This window comes from Triticum urartu, chromosome 7 (assembly GCF_003073215.2).
Source record: "Triticum urartu cultivar G1812 chromosome 7, Tu2.1, whole genome shotgun sequence".
In the NCBI taxonomy this organism is placed as follows: Eukaryota; Viridiplantae; Streptophyta; class Magnoliopsida; order Poales; family Poaceae; genus Triticum; species Triticum urartu.
Window position 1 is genome coordinate 535,893,886 of NC_053028.1, and position 17,575 is coordinate 535,911,460.

The following is a 17,575-nucleotide window of genomic DNA, read 5'->3' on the forward strand; positions in this document are numbered from 1 at the left end:
CTCACGTTTATGTGCTTGCTTTGCATAAAGAATGCCTTACCCGCCGCTCTCTTTTTCACCGCATCCAACTCCTGGAGGGTCTTCTGGGATTCGGCCTTGGCATGCTTGGCATTTTCAATAGCCATCGCGAGCTCGGACGCTCGCGTCTTTGAGTCAAGCTCCAAACTCTCATGTTTTTTCATGAGAGCCTGGAGCTCTTGCCGCACCTCGCCAACCTGGGCCTCATACTTCTCCCGCTCGGTGCACTCCGTGGCCGCCCTCTTCTCGGCCTCGACCAGCGCTTGCTTAAGGGTCGCCACCTCAGATGTGGCCCCTACAATAGCCACGATAATCATGTCATTTCTTGAAATTGCACCTTTTTTATATATATATTTAAACAAGGTATTTCTTACCTTCCTTGTCCTCGAGCTGCTTCTTGGCCCGCCCGAGCTCTTGCTCAGACTGCTCGAGGTTCTGCTTTAGCGTGTCCACTTCCACAGTCAGTGCGGCGGACGCCAGCAGAGAAGCCTGCATACGCATATTGACTCTTTTTTGTTAGACTCCTGCGAATTTTATTGATCCTCTATTCGGCTTTTCTTCCCGAACGCCAAACAGAGCATCAGGGGCTACTGTCTATGCGGTAATATTATTTACACATTCTTTACTTACCTCAAAGCCTGTTAAAAGGCTAGTACAAGCTTCAGTCAGTCCGCTCTTGGCGGACTGAACCTTCTGGACCACCGCACTCATAATGGTGCGGTGTTCCTCGTCGATGGAGGCGCCTTTGAGCACCTCCAACAGATTGCCCGGCGCCTCCGGTTGGACGGGGGTCACCGGCACGGCGGGCTTGCTCCTCTTGGAAGGAGGTCGCCCGCCGGACTCTGGAACCTTTGAAGGTTCCGGAGCGGTGTCCGGCCTAGAGCCGGACTTGGAGCCCTAGGGGGTTTTATCCCCTTTACTCCTGGAGTCCGGGAGGTCGCCTTGCGACGCCTCCAGGACCACCTCCTCCTAGCTTGGAACCTATTGGGACAACACTTCGGCGTCATCCGTAGGGCGGGGGGAGGTAGCCGTCAGAAGCGAATTCACATCCGACGAGTCCAGTGAACCGCTCGACGACGCGTCGAGCCGGTCTTTGGGTGGGCTGCATAATCATATTCGACATAAGGGAAAGCTGTGCAATAAAGGAATACTATGAATTACTCTGGTATCCGGATACTTACGATTTCGCCAGGGGCTTGGCCCTGAGCGGCCACTCCTCTCCGCCGTCGGCGTCGGTGGAGTAGTCCGGAGGAAGGGTTTTCCCCTTCTTGGACCCTTCGGCCTACCCAGTAAGGGTGGCCTTCCTTTTCTTCTCTCCCCCCGCTGGAGGGGGAGAGGTCTCTTCTTCCTCCTCCTTGTTTTCGCGGGAGGAATGCGCCTTGGAGCCGTCGGATGATGAACCCGACACCTCCTGGCGCCGGGCACTTTTTCGAGTCCCCGTGGCCTTCTTCGTGGCCTTCTTCTCTGGCACCACATGGGGTGCCGGAACCAGCAGCTTCGCCAAGCAGGCATCGGCTGGGTCTTCGGGCAAAGGAGCCGGACAGTTGATTTGTCCGGACTTCGCCTGCCAAGGCTGTCAAAGGTAAGGGAGCTTAGATCCCGCATAGAGTCAAACTATGAAAAACTAATACCCTGTAAGAGGAACAAACAACTTACCACGCTAGCATGACGCTGCGCGCTGAATCCGCGATCCTCGGTAGCGGATGCGGGAGCCTCGGCGCCCTTGAAGAGCACCTTCCAGGCATCTTCATTCGTCGTGTCGAAGAGCCTGCTCAAAGTTCGGTGCTGTGCCGGGTTGAACTCCCACAGATTGAAGGCCCGTTGTTGACACGGGAGGATCCGGCGGATGAGCATAACCTGGACTACATTGACAAGCTTGAGCTGCTTGTCCACCAGGGTTTGGAGGCATGTTTGCAGTCCAGTCACCTCTCCTTTGCTGCCCCACGACAGGCCCGTCTCTTTCCAGGACGTGAGCCGCGTTGGGGGTTCGGACCGGAACTCGGGGGCTGCGACCCACTCAGGGTCGCGCGGCTCGGTGATGTAGAACCACCCTGATTGCCACCCCTTCAGGGTCTCCACAAAGGAGCCCTCGAGCCATAAGACGTTGGGCATCTTGCCCACCATGGCGCCTCCGCACTCCGCCTGGTTGCCGCGCACCACCTTCGGCTTGACATTGAAAGTCTTGAGCCATAGGCCGAAATGGGGGCGGATGTAGAGGAAAGCCTCGCACACGACGATAAACGCCGAGATGTTGAGGATGAAGTTTGGGGCCAGATCATGGAAATCTAGGCCGTATTAGAACATGAGTCCCCGGACGAATGGGTGGATAGGAAAGCCCAGTCCGTGGAGGAAGTGGGGAAGGAACACTACCCTCTCATGGGGCCTTGGGGTGGGGAGGAGCTGCCCCTCTTCGGGAAGCCGGTACGCGATGTCATTAGACAAGTATCCGGCCTTCCTCAGTTTTTTGATGTGTCCCTCCGTGACGGAGGAGACCATCCACTTGCCTCCCGCTCCGGACATGGCTGGAGAAGGTTGAGGTGGGAAGTGCGGACTTGGGCGCTGGAGCTTGAGTGCGCGAAAATGGATAGGCAAAGGAGGAAGAAGGCGTAGGTGAAAAGGTGGATCCTTATCCCCTTATATGGGTGGACGCAACTACGTGTCCCCACCATCCTGGTAAAACTCGCTTATCTCCAAGCGCCGTAATCAATGGCGCGGTTGGGTTACCCACGCCCGTATTGATGAGAATCCCGGAATAAGGGGACACGATCTCTGCTTCGATGAGACGTGCGAAGAAAACCGCCTCGCATGACACGCTGAGGTAGGACAATAAAATAAAGGCTTGGCCGTGGTGCGACGTCACACTACGGAATACGTCAGCAGATTAGATTTGTGTAAATATTATTCTCTCTATGGAAATATGTGGAAACTTATTTTGCAGAGCCGGACACTATCTTTGTGTTCAAAATCTTCTATGAAGTACTTGGAGGAGGAACCCGCCTTGCAATGTCGAAGACAATCTGCGCGCCGGACTCGTCGTCATTGAAGCCTGGTTCAGGGGCTACTGAGGGAGTCCTGGATTAGGGGGTGTCCGGATGGCCGGACTATACCTTCAGCCGGACTCCTGGACTATGAAGATACAAGATTGAAGACTTTGTCCCGTGTCCGGGAGGGACTTTCCTTGGCGTGGAAGGCAAGCTTGGCGATACGGATATGTAGATCTCCTACCATTGTAACCGACTTTGTGTAACCCTAACCCTCTCCGGTGTCTATATAAACCGGAGGGTTTTAGTCCGTAGGACAACATACAGAACAACAATCATACCATAGGCTAGCTTCTAGGGTTTAGCCTCTCCGATCTCGTGGTAGATCTACTCTTGTACTACCCATATCATCAATATTAATCAAGCAGGACGTAGGGTTTTACCTCCATCGAGAGGGCCCGAACCTGGGTAAAATTTCGTGTCCCTTGCCTCCTGTTACCATTCGGCCTAGACGCACAGTTCGGGACCCCCGACCCGAGATCCGCCGATTTTGACACCGACACCGAGCATGACGGATGGCCTCGGATCACTGGCTGGGCACCTGCTCCGAGCGGGATGCGTCCTGCTCGTCCTGCTCCGCCTGCATCCGGGCTGCCTGCTCCAACTGCACAGTTCGCTTTAAATGAAATCTTTGAGTGTAATTGTTGGATTTTCAAGGCCACACAACATACTTTATATGAAAAAATTAGTGTAATACTTAAGATGAAATATTCGAGCATACATTTTTTGATCTTCATGGCGACACAACACACTTTAAATGAAATCTTTGAGCATAATTGGTGGATCTTCAAGGCATCACATCACACTACACATGCAATCTTTAAGGTCGTCTTCAAAACCTCGCGAACATGGAGAGCAGGATGCATTACGTCACTCTTGTTGCTATGCTCTGATACATGTGATGTATGTAGTTTAAGCGGTCCTCTCTTTATTCGGGAGGATGTTGCCTACCTCTGTTAGGCTTGTTGCCAAGCCTAGATCGGCCGCCAGCCCTCATACAAACTAGCACGTGCAACATGTGAAGTTCAAGTCATCCTTAGTAAATCCATTGCAAAAAAAAATCATCCTTAGTAAATGGTAAAGAGCTATAAATTTTCAAATCAAAATTCAATTTTTTTAGTGACTATGTTTTTTATAAATAACGGTTTTGCTATTAGCCAGGCATTTGAAATTTTCTCAGTTTTAGCCAAATCGCCCATTGTCCCTTGTGGTGCTTTGTGATTCGTGCGCCATCCGTAGGAATAGTTGGTTGACTTATTCCTGTTGTTTTTTCAGTCAATTTCTCAGGCTTATTTTCTTCTGTAGTTGGGCTGGCCTACTACCCACGAACGCATGCATGTCCAGTCTTTTTTGATTTATTTTGGATTTGCTATTTCTCATGTGGCTGAAATTCCTTTTCGCGTCTAATGGATTTCTATTTGCTATTTCAGTAGTACCAGCACACCGGTGTATAATGAAACTCAAGTACATTTAAATAAAATATTTTCTTTTGCAGGCGTTCTGTGTTTTAGGACCTGTTTGGATTGTGACTATCTTTGTCATATATTGCCACATGATTTTTGCCACACCTGCCTTAGTTGAGTTGATCAAATTGTTAGCCACACCTTGGCTTGTCTAAGGGAATCTTACCACACTTTTTATGTCTATAATATGTGGGGTTCACTGCTCATAAAAAAAATCCTTGCCTTAGGTGTGGCTAGAACCAAACATCTACCTAACTTGGTCAAATTTGCTTAAGGTTAGGTGTGGTAAAGTGTGGCAAGGTGTGACTGGGAACCAAACAATCCCTTGGTTGCACTGCATGAAATTATTTGAAGAGAAGATGAAGCCTCATCATTACCCAACCCAACATAAAGGATCAAATTGTTGGGGATGTTGCTTATCGCAATACTCTTTTTTTTTCTTGAATCACTTTTAGGTTTTGTATATGTTCCATATGTTGTATATGAAGTGTATAAAATGTATGTTGGCTCTTAATTTTCTATTATATATGCATGTCTGCTATGAGATGCAAAGCTTTGTACAAATTAATGACGAATGCATATGTTTATTTCAATGATTACTTCCAATTTCCTTTGTGTGATTGGTTAAGAAATACGAAACTGAGAAGGGTTTCATCTGACTATCATTAGCAAGGGCAGGTAGCTAAATGGAAAAATTCACATCCCTGACCTACAAAATAAAGGCAGTTATTAGTATGCAACCACCTGCGGAAAATAGTATTATAAGTGATTTTAAATACGAAATCGCTCAAATTGTCCATGATATTGGAGGTGTTTTTCATAATCGCCACCGCCGTGCGGAGTATTAGTGACACATGCTTTGAGGCGGAATTGAAAACCGCAACCAACTCATGTACCAAAAAACGTCGCCACCGCCGCGACGAGGGCCGACGACAGCGGGGGCGAGGGGGCCCGACGTCATAGGGTGTTGCTGGCGGCGCGTGGTGTGACACTGGTGCGTCCTGGAGAGACGCTTTACCATGTCGGGAGATAAGCGGGCCATATATGAATATTGATGAGTATGGCATACTATATGTCAAAACCATGTATCGTTGCATTTTTTATCTTCAACCCAACACAAAAATGGAATAAACTCATTCCCCGTGAAATGAAACCATAACATTTCATGCCCCTGTTTCTCAAACCAAACACATTATTATTTCACGGAAGCTCAAACAAACTCATTTGATAACCTGAGCTATTTCAGCAACCAACAGTTAAAACATACCACTGCTCCTACTACAAGCCAGTGTCATACGGACACACCGTCATCGACGGCCTCGATGAATGCCCTTAGATTACGATCCGACGAGCCACCTTTGCCGAGAGCCTCAGCGACCACCCGCTTCCACTCCGACGCCGCGCGCCGCGCGGCCCCCGCTCCGTCCTCACCCTCCTGCATCACCTCCTCTACGCGCTGCCTCACCCCGGTCGCGCGCAACACGCCGTCGCTGCGCACCTCCGCGCGCGCTCCCACGCGCCACTCGCACTCGACGAGCCACGCGTTCATCCGCTGGTCCGACATATGGGGCACGCACACCATGGGCACGCCGCACGCCAGGCTCTCCATCACCGAGTTCCATCCACAATGCGTCACGAAGCAGCCCACCGCGGCGTGCGAGAGCACCCGCACCTGGTCGCACCAATCCACCACCGTGCCGTTCCCGAGCCGCGCGTTCGTCTCGGGCTCCGACGTCGCCTCGCCATCGGCGAACTCCGCCTTGACGTCCTTCCGGACGACGCAGAGGTACGGCCTCCCGCTCTCCTCGAGGCCGAGGAGCAGCTCGTCGAGCTGCTCCCTATCCATCCCCGCCCGGCTCCCGAACGCGACGTACACCACGGAATCGGCCGGCTTGGTGTCGAGCCACTCCATGTACTTGGCGCCGTCCTGCTTGAAGAGGCCGGTCTCGTCGCCGGACGGGGGCACTGGGCCGATCGGCAGCGCGTTGTACGCTCCCACGGCGGCGAGCGCGCTCTCCTCGAGTTCCTGGCACGTGTTGACGAGCACGATTGCTCTGGGGGTTTCCCTGTCGAGCGTGTCGAACAGGTCGCGCACGGTAGTGTACACGCTGTGGAAGAAGTCGGACGGGTCGGTGGAGTCGGTGAGGAAGGACGGGAGGTCCCGCACGGCCTGCGGCGGGAGGCCCGGGAAGCGCACGAGGAACGACGGGTCGTGGCGGTGGTCGGCCACGACGGCGGCGTGGCCATGGAAGTAGTGGTAGTAGACGGCGAGCACGGCGGCCGGCTGGATCCAGTAGAGCGCGGACGGCAGGCCTTTGTCGCGCGCCACGTCCGCGGCCCACGGGAGGAGCATCGTGTACACGACGCGGGTCACGGGGCGGCCGCGCGCGGCGAGCGCGTCCACCAGCTCCCCGACGCTGCGCGCGCCCGCGGCGTGGAAGGACGCCATGTAGTCGGTGCACGCCGCGGGGTCGGCGGTCCTGTCGTACCGTTGTCGAAGCCGTCCGAGAACGGGAGGAACTCGAGGCGGCCATCGCCGCTGTCGGGCGCGTCCGCCTTCGCCGGGAACATGCGTTGGTGCGCGGTCGCGGTGGTGGAGAACGTGACGACCGCGCCGGGCGCAGCGGCGAGCAGGCGCCGGGCGAGGCGGAGCGCCGGCGCGATGTGTCCCTGGAGCTGGTACGTGAGCACGAGGAAGTGCGGCTGCGGAGACATGCTTGTCCCCCTTTCCTCAGGCGGACTCGCGTAGCGACTAAAGAGCCAAAGGTTGCCACAACTAAGGTTAAGGTTAGGCAAGTTTGATCAACTTAGATGTATGTTTGGTTCAAGCCACACCTTTGACAAGCCACATACCTTTGGCAAGCCAAATTTAGACCCATATGGCATACACACAAAAAGTATGACAAGATTCTCTTAGGCTTGCCAACTTGTGGCTTTCATTTTAATGAACTAACCTTAAGCAAACTTGATAAAATTATATGGTAAAGTGTGGCAGTGCTAGTCCTAAAACCAAACAGCCTCAGAGTTTTTCTACCGGAACCGGTACCTACCAATGTGACATCCACCACACATGCATTTCATCAAGATTCATGTGATCTGGTAACGTATATTATATCTTGCTCTATACATTGTGAATACTAGTGACACGGCCTGACAGAAAGTACATGGTGGCAGCCTTTTACAGAGAAGAGAGAGAGATAGGGAGGAGAAAAATAACCGTGCATGCATGCATTCTCTCTCCCATACATCTAACATGCATTAATTTTCATCCTCATATTTTAAATGATTGATATATTTTCAAACAAATGTTCACTTTTTAAACTTTTTATATATTAGAATTCGCGCCGACAAGACCTTCAAAACAAGATCAATCTAGGATATATTTCAACTACTTTTATTTTGTATATTTCAATTATCTTTGAAATCACTTTCAGAAAAATATAAGATTATTTCGGTATTTCACAAAAATGATTTCGACTGTTTCACTAATTTCCAAAAAAATATGATTTCACTTGTTAAAAAAACTAATTTCAAACTTTTTTAAACACTGGTTTCACTTATTTAAAAATGCATATTTCACTAATATTCAAAATCAAGTTCACTAATTTCATAAAAATGATTTCACTCATTTAAAAGAACTAATTTCATTCATTCTTAAACACTACTGGAAGTGTTACACATTTCTCAAAACGATTGAATGATTTTCAGTGAGATATTAATTGAAATAGCTATGTGTAGTTGAGCTGTGTAAAATATGTGAAACTGATATTTCAATGTGTTGTTGCACGTTGTCAAACTAATTTCTGTGAAAAAAATATGAAATCACTTCTCTGAAATATATGAAACTGATATTTCTCATATTTGTAACTTGTTATTTCAGTGAGATATGTATTGAAAAAATATGAAATTACTTCCCTGAAATATATTTCAATGTGGTGTTGCAAGTTGCGAAACTAATTTTTGTGAAAATATATGAAATTACTTCTCTGAAATATATGAAAATGCTATTTCATATATTTGTAACTTGTTATTTCAGTGAGATATGTATTGAAATATATGAAATTACTTCCCTGAAATATATTTCAATGGAGTTGCAAGTTGTGAAACTAAATTCTGTGAAAATATATGAAACTACTTCTCTAGAATATATGAAACTGCTATTTGTCATATCTGTTACTTGTTATTTCAGTGAGATATGTATTGAAATATATGAAATTACTTCCCTGAGAAATATGTAATTACTTCCCTAAAAAATATTTCACAAGTTTGAAAAAACACAATTATGTGATTTGGAAAACTGATTCACTCTTTACAAAAACAATCTCTTTACAAGTGCTTTCGCACATGAAACAATCCATTTCACATATCCAAAGTAATAAGTTTCACATATTAACAAAATGAACCTAAATTGTTGCATAAATCTCACTTTGCTCATTTAAGAAATATAATTTCACTCATTTAAAAAAACTTATTTAAATCCTTAAGAGACCGATTTCACACGTTATTCCAGATAAACTCGATTTCAGTCATTTTGATTTACTGATTTCAGTTATTCAAAAAACATCTTTCAATTATTACCAAAAACAAGTTCACTCGCTTCATAAAATATGTTTCGGTCATTTTTTAAAAAATAATCAGTTTCACATGTTTGAAATAACTAGTTTCACGTATTTCACACCCAAAAAATGTGGCATGTGTATTTCACGTATTTCACTCATCTTAAAAATTTGGTTCCATTTATTTCAGAAAACTAATTTCACTTATTTTAAAAAATCATTTCAACAAACAATTTCACTAGTTTCAAAACAAGATTTCACGCATTTAAAAAAATAAATTGAAATAATCAGCTCACATTGTTTAAATAACTAGTTTCGCATATTGCACACTGAAATATGATATTTCAGTTTTTCTAAACAGTAAAATAGTAAATTAGTTTAATATATTGAATGATTTCTCAAAATATGTAACATCTCCCATACATCTAACAGTAATTTGAAATACATATTTCACTCATTCACAAATTGATTTTATTATTTCAAAACAATATATCATTTATTTGAAACAACTGATTTCACTCAGTTGAAAAAACTTATTTCACTCATTTGAGAGAAAACATTAGATTCACTCATTTGAAGTACTATATTCCACTCGTTTAAAAAAACTGATTTCACACATCACAAAAAATTATATTTTCAAACCATATATAGAGTGAAATAAGTTTCGAACAGTGAAATAAGCAGTTTCACACATAATATATAGAGTGAAATAAGTTATTTGAAATGTTGAAAATAAAAAATCATTTCAACAAACAATTTCACTAGTTTCAAAACAAGATTTCACGCATTTAAAAAAATAAATTGAAATAATCAGCTCACATTGTTTAAATAACTAGTTTCGCATATTGCACACTGAAATATGATATTTCAGTTTTTCTAAACAGTAAAATAGTAAATTAGTTTAATATATTGAATGATTTCTCAAAATATGTAACATCTACCATATATCTAACACTAATTTGAAATACATATTTCACTCATTCACAAATTGATTTTATTATTTCAAAACAATATATCATTTATTTGAAACAACTGATTTCACTCAGTTGAAAAAACTTATTTCACTCATTTGAGAGAAAACATTAGATTCACTCATTTGAAGTACTATATTCCACTCGTTTAAAAAAACTGATTTCACACATCACAAAAATTATATTTTCAAACCATATATAGAGTGAAATAAGTTTCGGACAGTGAAATAAGCAGTTTCACACATAATATATAGAGTGAAATAAGTTAATTGAAATGTTGAAAATTAAATGTATTTGAAATGTATCCGAAATTGATCTTGTTCTAAAGGTCTTGCCACCCGGAGATCAAATATATAAAATATTTCACATATGTAATTTTGATTTAAAAGATATAAACGGTTGAAAATGTCAAATGAAATTTAAATGGTACCTTTGTTATGGGAGCTAGAGGAGGAGAGTATGTCTGAGACATGCATGCACGGTACTGGCAAAAAGTGCTGACAAGAGTTGACAAGACATTTCATACATGATGATGTTTAACAAAATACAAAGGAATACTAGTATGCATGTAGACAGTGTGCACCAATCTCCAAGAATTGAAGGGTGGATTTAGCACCGGTACATACCGGCTCCGGTAAAAAGAGGTTTGCGACTCGCGTAGCTCGAGAGAGCGTCACGCGATCTTGCAGCGACGGCTGGCACGCTTTCCGATTTGAGTGGCATAGCGCGAGAGACCTTGGGTCCCAATGCAAAGGTGCTTAGATGAGGTGCTAAGTGCATTAAATACTTTAGCAACTCAACTCCTCAATGCATAGGTGCTTAACTTGTTGTTGCTAAGCACACTTTATTTAATGAGTTAGCACCTAAAGTCTTTCATGCATTGGCCAAATTGTTTCATTTAAGTGATTTGCCTAGGTTCTCGCGCTTGGCATTGGTTCTTCCTGGGGTCACCAAAGTACTCTCTCTCCTTTTTAAATGTTGTGCCATCATTTTTTTACTTATGTGACATGCTTAGCATCCGTCCACGATGGAGCACTGGGAAGCACGCGACCCGCGATGCCCAGCTGCCCACGCGAGGAAGCTGGTTCATCCATGACTCTGTCGGGAACTAATTGCTCGCGGCCGGCGCACCCATGTGGTTTGGGAGAGGAGCGGCTGCATGTGTCAAGCGAACGGCATGCACATGCCAACCAGTACTGTAGATCTGTGATCTGTGGTATTGGTCGCTCTGTGATCAACGCACGTGCTCCCTCTTCTGGCTCTTTGTTTTTGTTTTGAGAACTCCCTCTTCTTGTTACGAGGCCGATCAACTGGGACTCGGACGCTGTCGGCAGAGGGGAGGAGCACCTGGCGGTCGGCGGAGAGAAGGAGCACCAGGATCAGCTGGAACTGACCAAACTTGCGTGCTTTCTTCTCGTGTGCCCATCCGTACTCCCGCATATGTGGATTAATTTGATTGGTACAAAATAAGGCCCCGACCCCACCCCTTAAAATCAGGGGGAAGATGATTAGATTAGAAAGGAAAAAAGGGAAAAGACAACCATAAGATGAAGTGGGAGCACGGATGGGAGCATGGGAGAGAGCAAGCAAGCCGGATCCCTCCCCCCCCCCCCGATTTCAGGGGGTGGGGCCCGGCTGCTAATCCTAAGCCAATTAGTTTGCTCCACATCAGCCTGTACGATAAACCATGTAAAAATAGCCCGTAGTTCTAGCATTACTGCTCGAGGACAGCGAGAGCAGCAGCACCACCAGACCCCCGCGCGTCCCCATGTCGACCGCCGCAGTCTCTCGGCGCGGCCCGCCCTCTCCGACTGGTCTTCGGCTAGCGCTCAGCACCAGCGCCCGGTTTGGTTTGGCACCAACACCTTCAAACTGCCCCTATACGTGGGGTACATTACATGTCATCCAACGTGCGATGCCTCATCGGTCCATGGAGGGATTGGAAGTCCGTTTTTTCACAAACCGGGGGGCTTTGCTGACATCCGGTCCGTTGACATGCACGCGCCCGACAACCCGGTTCCATCCAAAACCCTCTTTCGTGCGAAACGGTTGCCACACATTGATGCCGTCCGAGAGCGCATGCATCACATACATACTGGCCCAGAAGAGACGCGACCTCTCACTCGTGCATTGGAAAAGCGCGTCAGCCGAGAGTGCCACATGTGCTACGTCTCGGTCTCTGTGCCTGTTCAATGCCAGAGCGACGTGAGTGGACGGGACAGATAAAAGCTACATGACCCACTTGGAAGCTGCCACATCAACAACTGCTGGCCCTATTTGTCAGAAACTTTGATCGATCAAACCCATGGAAAGATTATTACTCATGGATTATCATCATAAAAAATGATCTTAGGCGACAGATTGGCATATGATCGGTTACAGTCTAGGCCATCATCGAAAATGGTCGCCAGTGACAATTTTGAGTTCATCACCTAAGACAGGGTTTTGCGAGACAGAAAAAATGGTACCATCGAGATTTTATTTGCTGTGACGGCGCTTCAGTGACGGTGGACATGACGGCCAAAAAACGTCACCTGGCCATTTTATGACGAAAAATGATTTTATGTAACACAAATGAAACAACACATGATATCTTGTTTTGTCGCGAGTAGCCGGTCCATGGCGCAAGGGCCAAATGCAATTGAGAAACTCCGTGAACTATACAGAGCTTCTTATCAAAACTCATAAACTTCTTTTTAAAATTGAAAAAGAACGATGAATATTTGTGAAAGCATTCAGGCCATTTTTCTAAGGCTTTGTGACTGATTCCTCAAACAATGTTTTTGCTTAATTAGAAATAAGCAGAAGGAAGAGCTTCAGACAAAACTCAACTCTCACCCATTTCCATAAACCGCATACTACAAATACTTACCTCATACATTACATGACATGAAATGTTTTGAGGATGAATGTAGCGTATTCCTTATTTGACGGCTACTGTGGGTATGAAACGATCAATCATAGGGTGAGATATCACCCTGCTGTCCCTAACTTTGGCTTCGAGGTGTTCCATTGGCTCCCTATCCATGAGATAGAACCTGAAGCCAGACAGCAAAAGTGACGAACATCTCTTGCACCACACATTGATTACTTTCATTACATATTCGTTCAGTGCATTATCCGTGTATGTCACTAATACATCGATGGTTTCATTCTCAATGGCACTTGCTTCGCCCACCGGAATATTGAGGTATAATCTGTTGGCCTTATTATTTCGACCAAGGTCCATAAAGAACGGAAGCAAATAGGTTGGGTGGTCGGCCATGGCAAGCTGCTCTGGCGGGTAGACATGGGGCGGCGAAACTTTCTTTTGTCCGCTCGGAGGATGTAGGAATTTAGTGAGGTCTTTGCATTGCAAGAAAAGGCTCTCCTTCTGGGGAAGGGGGCGTTGAGGGAGTCCTGGACTAAGGGGTCCTCGGGTGTCCGGACAATTTGATATGGGCTGGACTGGTGGGCGATGAAGATACAAGGCAGAAGACCTTTCCCCGTGTCCGGATGGGACTCTCCTTTGCGTGGATGGCAAGCTTAGCGTTCGGATGTATTATTTCCTTTCTCTGTAAACCGGCTCTATACAACCCTAGACCCCTCCGGTGTCTATATAAACCGGAGGGTTTCGTCCATAGAGGCTAAGAACAAATCACATAGGCTAGACATCTAGGGTTTAGTCATTACGATCTCGAGGTAGATCGACTCTTGTAACCCCTATACTCATCAAATACAGTCAAGCAGGACGTAGAGTTTTACCTCCATTAAGAAGGCCCGAACCTGGGTAAACATCGTGTCATCCTTGACTCCTGTTTCCTTCGATCCTCAGACGCACAGTTCAGGACCCCCTACTCGAGATCAACCGGTTTTGACACCGACATTGGTGCTTTCATTGAGAGTTCCACCATGCCATCAACGGAAGGATCGATGGCTCGTTCGATCGTCAGCAATGATGCCATTTCCGGGGAGGTTTTCCTCCACGACCAAATTTTCGTGTTCGGTGGCTTTGTTTTGCGTGCCAACTCGATTGGTCACCTCGAACAGGTTGATAGCTACGCCCCAGGTCATCAGATCAGTCTCAGGAACCTAAATTATGTCGCTGATATCCGAGGAGACTTGATCTTCGAAGGATTCGCGGCCCCGACCACCGTTCTGGCCTTAGATCCGGAGCAAACCGCCAGGCCCGAAGATGGGAGTGTGGAGCCCACCGGACTCTCCACTACAAACCATGCTATCGAAGATCCGGAGGCGATTGTTTCCACAACGAACTCGGAATTAGACCGGGTTCCTCCTATCACTGAAAGGCCGGACTCGCCCCGGACTCTAGCTCCATGGACTCTCGTTTCCCTGTCCAAACCTCGCTCTTAAACGAGGTGCTGGACTTAATGCGATCCCTCACCATCACAGAGGAATCACCTCCGAATTACGCCCAGTCCAGACTAGGGGCTGGAAGCAGGGAATTTTACGCCCCACCCACCACCCACTTCATAGCCACTGTCGAAGATTTAACCGACATGCTGAACTACGCCTCCGAAGACATCGACGGCATAGACGACGATGCCAGAGACGAACAAGGCCAAGACCTGCCGTTTACCGAACGTTGGACGACCACCTCCACATATGACGTATATATGGTGGACACACCCAAAGAGGATGACGCCGACGGCAGGAAGGATCCGGTTGAGGACAAACCCATTGAGGCACCTCGAAAGCGTCGACGTCAACGGCGCCGCTCAAAATCGCGTCGTGGCAAAGACAGTAATATCGGCACCGGAGATGATAACACTCTGGAGGGTGCCAAAGACCCTGAAGCCCCTGTCGAGCCCACATCCGAACAAGACGATGTGGAGGAGGGGAAAGTTAATCCCGACGATCCAGTCGGGAACGAGGACTCAGAAGACAGTAATTATCTACCGCTCTCCGAGGATGATGTGAGCCTCGGTGACGAAGACTTCATTGTGCCAGAGGAACCACTCGAGCAAGAGTGCTTTAAGCACCAGCTAATCGCCACTACGAGAAGCCTAAAAAAGCAGCAGCAACGGCTCCAAGCCGAACAGGATACGCTCAACGACAGATGACTCAGGTCCTAGCTTCCGAAGAATATGGCCTTCAACGCCCAACAAAAACTTATCCAAAGCGCCGGCTACTGCCACAATTTGACGACAAGGTCGTCAAGCCAAACCCGTCGAAACATGACCATGCCGATGAACCAGATCGGCCACCACGTGGGCGAGACAAAGCAGCCACCCATGCCAAAGACCAACCCGCACCACCTCGCCGTAAGGGCAGCGAGACAACGGTTCCATGATACACCTACGATCTATGACAATACCTAAATAATAGAGCAGGCCAAATAAGATCAATCTACGGATCTAAGGGGTGCGCCCCAACGCAGAAGACGAGCGCCAAGCTTGGCCTGACAGGCATAACCTCACCAGGGCCGAAAACCGCATACTGACTTCATCCGAATTGCGTCGTGACGTCGCCCGATACAGAGGCGTTGCACACCCCTTATGCTTCACTAATGAGGTAATGGAGCACTAGTTCCCAGAAGGGTTTAAACCCGTGAACATTGAATCATACGATGGAACGACATATCCCGCAGTATGGATCGGAGATTTTCTTCTCCGTATCCACATGGCTCGCGGTGACGATCTCCATGCCATCAAATACCTCCCCCTAAAACTCAAGGGACTAGCACGACACTGGTTAAATAGCCTCCCAGAGAACTCAATTGGTAGCTGGGAAGACCTGGAGGATGCCTTTAGAGACAACTTCCAAGGTACTTACGTCCGGCCTCCGGACGCTGATGACCTTAGTCACATAGTCCAGCAACCCGGAGAGTCAGCCCGGAAACTCTGGACCAGGTTCTTAACTAAAAAGAACCAAATTGTCGATTGTCCGGACGCTGAAGCCCTCGTGGCCTTTAAACACAGCATCCATGACGAGTGGCTTGCCCGACACCTCGGCCAAGAAAAACGAAGTCCATGGAAGCCCTCACCGCACTTATGACCCGCTTTTGCATGGGAGAAGATAGCTGGCTAGCTCGCAGAAGCAACAACACCAGCGACCCCGGCACCTTCGAAGCCAGAGATGGCAACGGCAGGCCATGACGCAACAAACACAAGCATCAAAGCAACAATGACGATACCAAAGACACGACGGTCAACGCCAGATTCAGTGGCTCTAAACCCGGCCAGCGGAAGAAGCCATTCAAAGGAAATAAGGATGGTCCATATAGTTTGGACCGAATACTAGATCGGCCTTGCCAGATCCATGGCACCCCGGACAAGCCTGCCAATCATACCAACAGAACATGTTGGGTCTTTAAACAGTCTGGTAAGATAAACACCGAACATAAGGGGAAAGGGCCGCCCAGCAAGGATGATGATGAGCCTCGCCCGACGAACACAGGTGGGCAAAAGAAATTCCCCCCCGAAGTAAAAACAGTAAACATGATCTACATCACTCATATCCCTAAGCGGGAGCACAAGCGCGCACTAAGGGACGTTTATGCCATAGAGCCAGTCGCCCCAAAATTCAACCCATGGTCGGCTTACCCGATCACTTTTGACCGCAGAGACCACCCAACCAGTATCCATCATGGAGGTTCGGCAGCATTGGTCCTCGACCCAATCATCGACGGATTCCACCTCACGCGAGTCCTTATGGACGGCAGCAGCAGTCTCAACCTGCTTTATCAGGACACTGTCCGTAAAATGGGCATTGATCCGTCAAGAGTCAAGCCCACTAAAAACTACCTTTAAAGGAGTAATACCTGGCGTAGAGGCCTGCTGCACAGGGTCCATAACGCTGGAGGTAGTCTTCGGCTCGCCGGATAATTTCCAAAGCGAAGACTTGATCTTCGACATCGTCCCTTTCCGCAGTGGCTATAACGCACTGCTCGGACGAACCACATTCGCCTGCTTCAATGCAGTCCCGCACTATGCTTATCTAAATCTCAAGATGCTCGGACCACGCGGCATCATAACAGTCAATGGAGACATCGATCACTCCCTCCGTACTGAGGAGTATACTGTGGCCCTCGTAACTGAAGCACAGGGTGGCCTTATCACACCAAATACTACATCAGCAGTCAAGCCCCCAGACACTGCCAAACGAGTTCGGTCTACCCTGCAGAAGGATAGCCCGGCTCGTCCAGAGCTGGATTAGCAATTCGGCCTCCATGAAAACCCCAACCTGATTGCGGCATGCGTACTGCGCGTACATAATTACGCACTAAAGGTACCATGGGCGAGGACGGAGGCACACTGAAAACAAAGTCCACAATACGGCTCGACCCTATCCGGACCCTCATATTCTTATTTTTCCTTATTTCTATTTTTCAGGTTCTTTACAACCCACATCACTTTATGATGGTACCGAGGGCCCTTTTCCAGGCCCCTTATGTATCCTCGATCGAGTGATCCTCTCAAAGGATCCTACACCAAGGCGAAAAACGGCGAAGACATGCGGCAGAGTATTCAAAGGATCTTCAAGACCACCTTTTCCTTTTTAGGACCTGTATAGAGCTTTCCCTT

At 47.5% G+C, this 17,575-nt stretch overlaps 1 pseudogene; it reads right to left on the reverse strand.

Annotated features, from left to right (window-relative positions):
• Window positions 1-5,694: 5,694 nt before the first annotated feature.
• Window positions 5,695-7,247, reverse strand: LOC125521577 (annotated as a pseudogene).
• Between the last annotated feature and the right edge of the window lie 10,328 nt (window positions 7,248-17,575).